This window comes from Festucalex cinctus, chromosome 5 (assembly GCF_051991245.1).
Source record: "Festucalex cinctus isolate MCC-2025b chromosome 5, RoL_Fcin_1.0, whole genome shotgun sequence".
NCBI classification, from domain to species: domain Eukaryota; kingdom Metazoa; phylum Chordata; class Actinopteri; order Syngnathiformes; family Syngnathidae; genus Festucalex; species Festucalex cinctus.
The window spans coordinates 2,220,169-2,225,499 of record NC_135415.1 but is presented as its reverse complement, the minus strand read 5'-3'; the positions used below and the strand labels follow the sequence as shown (position 1 = coordinate 2,225,499).

General features: G+C 41.3%; 2 long non-coding RNA genes across 2 annotated transcripts; one reads left to right on the top strand and one right to left on the bottom strand.

Moving 5' to 3' along the window:
* The first annotated feature begins 2,306 nt into the window (after positions 1-2,306).
* LOC144019495 (uncharacterized) lies at positions 2,307-2,893 on the top strand. Its single transcript, XR_013283688.1, has 2 exons — positions 2,307-2,496; positions 2,769-2,893. It is a non-coding gene; the product is annotated as an uncharacterized LOC144019495 (long non-coding RNA).
* On the bottom strand, positions 2,570-4,545 carry LOC144019496 (uncharacterized). The gene is made up of 3 exons (XR_013283689.1): positions 4,141-4,545; positions 3,685-3,771; positions 2,570-3,603 (listed from the first exon to the last, which is right to left on the bottom strand). It is a non-coding gene; the product is annotated as an uncharacterized LOC144019496 (long non-coding RNA).
* Positions 4,546-5,331: the final 786 nt, after the last annotated feature.

Genomic DNA, 5,331 nt, shown 5'->3' with positions numbered 1-5,331 from the left:
TTCATTTTAGCATATGGGTCCAAGAGACTTTTTTTGTAGGTCTTGGGCTCCCTCATACACCTAAAAATATTCGTCGTTCTTGCTTAAACGTACAACTGGGGCTGCTTCGTTAAAAACCTCTAGGGGGCGCTATTGAGTCATTTTTGTAAAAATAGCACAATCAAAAATAAAATATTGCTCATTTTACCAGGCCAGATGTGTGTGCCAAGATTCATGAGTTTCTGTGCATGTTTAGACCCTAAAAATTGGTGTTGTTTTCTTGGCGAACAGCGCTTAGCCACGCCCACAGCGATTCGCGAAAACTCACAAACTTCGTGTTGTGACATCATGAAGACCGAAACCCTCATCTGAGCAAATATGAGGTAGGTGCAGTTAATGTGGTTGGAGAAAAACATTGAAGAAAAATCGTAAGAAAAAAAATTGCCAGAAGGTGCCGCTATCAGTAAGATGAAATATAAGTTCGTAGATGTCTTCGGGGCTGGACTCTCATCAAATGTGTGAAATTTTGAGAAGATAGGATGACCTGGGTCAAGTTAAAGCAGCTTTTATTGCCACGAAAAATTACCAGACTTTGCGGCACCGTAGCGGCCACGCCCTTTGGCGAAAAGTTACAATATTCGGTCTGGGGCATGATCAACATCTTAAGGCTTGTCTGACCAATTTTCAACTGGATCCCTTCAAAGAGCTTGGCACAGTAGCTAAAAACGTAAAGTATGACATTTATTGTCACCACTAGGTGGCGCTATATATATAACAGAATTGTATCATATAGATGTTTTCAGGCCGTGACTATTAAGTTGCGTGAGAAGTTTGAGATTTTTTGGAGCTTGTTCATGGGAGTTATTCAGCATTTTGTCTTTCTGGACAAATTAAATTTTAAAATCAATATTTGATGCCCCGCCCCCGTCATATAGTATTCCAAAAAGTCAAGATATGTTGCCCAGTTGTTGTCTTGGGTCTTGAGATGATACATGGCAAGTTTGAAGTCAACTGGCTGAAAAATATTTGCAAAGGGGGAAAAAGTATGACCACAGTGAATGTGCCAAAATGGGCCAAAATTGGACATTCAAAAATTCATAGCTCACTTCCTGTACATTTTAGGAAATGGCTTCCACTGACTTTTTTGTGCGTCTCGGGGTGCTACACGTGCCTGGCAATTTTCGTAGCTCTAGGTCAAACGGGCCGGGATTGGTTTTTATTTTTCTACGCTAGGGGGCGCTATAGAGTCGCATTGTTATGGCAACTACATAATATCAAATTTTTTGCCGGGCCCGAAGAGACTGCAAAGTTTGGTGAGTTTTCGTAAATGTTTAGGCCCTCAAAAATGCGATCGTTTACGGAGAAGAAGAAGAAGAAGAAGAAGAAGAAGAATTCTTACAAAAACAAGAGGGACCTCGCAGCGGTCGCTGCTCGGGCCCTAATAATAATAATAATAATAATAATAATAATTTTTACAAAAACAATAGGGACCTCGCAGCGGTCGCTGCTCGGGCCCTAATAATAATAATAATAATTCGAACGAAAAACAATAGGTCGCTTGCACATGTCGTCACTTCCGCCTCGGATTTCTCGTAGTCGCCATGCTGGGTGGCCTCCATTTACGTAGCGATTCGGTCTAACACGTATCTATCACGTTTGTTTTCTGCGTTTAAAATGGTACATTGTTGCTGCATCGTTGGCTGTTCGAACAAAGCCAAGGGGGAAAATGGTCGGTCTTTTTCCCGAATTCCGAAAATAATTAGGAACCAGGGCCTGGAGACAGAGGAGTGCGGACTCCGGAGGGAAGTCGTTACTTTGGGCTCGTGTGTGCAGCGATCACTTTGTGAGCGGTAAGCTTGTTTACCTTTATTTAATGCATGAGGATTAATAACGTTTCGACCGCCCATATATGGGCAAGTTGATTATGTTTTGGATTCATGAGCAAGCAAGTTCGATAGTACAAGCTGGCTAGCGGACGTTAGCCGAAAGCTAACATCGAACATTTTCACCCAAGTAGTGCCAGTGCAAAGTGTTTACTGCTGAAATTGGATTGATTAGTCTTGGGCTTTTAATGCCGATAACATGTTTTTTGGTGGCAAAATGTAAACTTGGAAAAAAAAGAGACAGAAGGGGCTGATGCAAGAAAACAGACCCCCGGGGGTGATGCAAGAAAACAGACCCCCGGTAGCCTACACATCATGCTAAATAACTTATTCACGGCCACCCTACTGCGGTAAAATAACCAGTCTTTCCATATTTTATTTGTTTATATATTTGTTTATTTTAACAGGTCGCCCTGCGCCCGTTTTTCTGTCCAATCTGACTGGGCTCCAACATTAAAGTTGGGTCCCAAGTTACATCATCTATGTCTCAGCCCAGTCGGTGCCAAGATATGAACGTGCACAGGAGAGACAAGCAAAGAAAAGACGACTCGAAGTGGCAGAGATTGTTGCAGTTATGCAGCCAGATGGCTCCAGTAACCTGTACCCTCAAGTACTGCTGACATCATTGACTCTGGTATGCCACTCAGAATTCATTACATGATATATTGTATGCATGAGTGAATGTATGTGTTTGTTTGTGTGTGTACACGCACCTTATATTTTAGAGACATTTGGAAGTGTTTAAAGAAATAAGTATTTGCCTGTAGCAATGTTCATACATTAAAAAATGCAACAAAATGTGTACATTTCTTTTACACTGACAAAAAAACTATACTACTTTACTATATTAAACCTATTACTGGTACCGTATTTTTTTGTGATTTTTTCTTTATTTTTTTTCTTTAGGGATCTCATGCCACACCGACTTGATTGCCAATGACATGATGGAAACGAAGGCGAGCATCAAAGCATTGGAGGAGGACAACATGCGACTGTTTGTTTGGCGCTAATAAAGGCAGCGTTTATACAAATTCTATTGTTGGGTTTGTTTACAAAGCTATACATAATACAAATGACAGGATTTGACTCAATGTGCAATATGGTCCCTCTTAAAGTAATGGCATAAATCTCTATTATTTCTAAAAGCACAAAAAAATGAAGTGAATAATGATTAGATGTAGTAATTTCAGGGTTAAAAATTGAACTGTTAATTAATGTAGTTTATTTTAGCACAGGTGCCTACCATCCTGAGATGACGGTATGATGTAATGTTGATGGGGTACGCAATGACTTTCATTATGCTATGTACAGAGGAAAAAGTTGCTCTTTTAAATTTGTTTAATGTAAGACAAGTACCAGTACTGTGTTACAGTTTTCCCAATAATCCTTGTTTCACACTTGTCACAAAACCACTGTCCTTTTGGCAGTCTAGATTGGCACACTTCAAGTGATATTTGATTTTACAATCTGCTGCAGCACAAAAAACTACTTTATTCCGCATCTTTGAAGTACATGAGCAAGTGGTAGGTGACAGCGGCTGAGCAGGAACACTGGAAGTCCACTGCTGATCTAGTAAATGCTCTCCCGAGCAGTTCAGGTAAGGAGGGGATTTTGGGAAAAAAAACACTCTGGCTTTTCCAACTGGCCAAAACGAGCGATCTGGGTGGACTCGCTCAATCACACTTTGTCCACACCACAAAGTCGCAGAAGTCCGTCCAGTTAAACTCATCTGTGCCTGAATCTGAAAATATTACAAACATTGTAATGAAAATATGAAACATAGAATTAAATAAGAAACTACAAAAAGTAAAGCCATACATACCTGGTAATACTATTGGTGTTGTCGTGACAAGTGATGGGAATTGTTGCCATCTGGCACCAGACAGAAATTGGGTGTTGTGACAGCCTCCTTAACCGTGAGATCATAAGAAAAGCTGTCAGTATGCTCAGTAGTTACCATGAACACGTTTTATTGTACTGGAAACTGAAACTAAAAATACGTCCTCTGAGAGTGGTTAACCTTAACCATTTAGAATAAGTTGATTAAGTAACATGTAACTAGTGAAAGGGTAGCATTAAATTTAATTAAGCCACGGGGAGGCTGTGCATAGTTACTTTTTATTCTTATACGCTCTGCCATATTTGTCTGTTATAAAATTGTTAGAAAAACCACATCAGGTAAACCTAGCTGTGCATGTAAACACAATGATAACAGGAAGCCTGAGAACAAATCAACATTTTTGTGTGCAGAATTACCAACACCATGTGGTTTACTTACGTGCAACAACAACAGTTTCTTCTGATGCGATGTTAAAGTTTACACTCTGTATCCACCCGCTTACAAAATAATTGTAAGCCTCCAGGGATTTGTTGCCGTGTTATGGAGCATGTTGTCAACACGAGGTAGTGAAAGATGTCCAGAGAAGTCACATTTGGCCAGCAAGCTTTCCCCGTCAAAAAAAATCACCCTTGGTCAGGACGTAATTAGGATCAATCCCGCCACACAGAGACACCTTCTGCCTGAATCGTTGTTTTTGATCTTCCGGTAAATCGTGAAAATACTGCGAAAATTACATCAGGTTGATAAGCTCTACCGTGTAACTCGCGAGTGTACCTTGTGAACCGGCGGACACCCAATATGGCGCCCGAAGGAAAAACTCCCATGATGCATTACGATGTGCAAGCGACCTATAGGGACCTCGCAGCGGTCGCTGCTCGGGCCCTAATTAAGTTCCTAAATTTAGGGTTGGCCCAAAAATCGCAAAAATCTGCGTATCATTGACGGCAATTGTTTTTAAGTTATATACCATTATTTTACCGATTCAGCCCACTTAGTAATATATTTTCCTCCATGCGCCCCCTGAGCTAATATTATTTTGACACCCCTGATTTAGATTATTGAATTAGCCAAACAGCTATGAGAGGAAATTGGAAATATAATTCTCTGGAATAGGTAAATGCTTGGATATCGTTTGCCATGTTTGAATGTTTGGATTTTATATGAAGATTTTGGGATACCTAGAGAGTTACACAAAATCGTTATTTAAACGTAATTATGTTTTAACTCGGGCGCCATGGTGGACGAGTGGTTAGCACATCCGCCTCCCAGTACTGAGGATGCAAGATCGAGCCCAGGCTCCGACCTTCCTCGGTGGAGTTTGCATGTTCTCCCAGTGCATGCGTGGGTCTTCTGCGGGTACTCCAGTCTCCTCCCACATTCCAAAGACATGCATGGCACGTTAATTGGCCGCTCCAAATTGTCCCTAGTGTGCTTGTGTGTGTGGATGGTTGTTATTCTCTGTGTGACCTGCGATTGGCTGGCAACCAGTTCAGGGTGTACCTCACCTACTGCCCAAAGCCAGCTGGGATAAGCTCCAGCACCCCCCACGACCCTTGTAAGGAGCAAGCGGTTAAGAAAATGGATGGATGGATGTTCTAACTCCTCAACCACTGCATATTGCATTTGTTG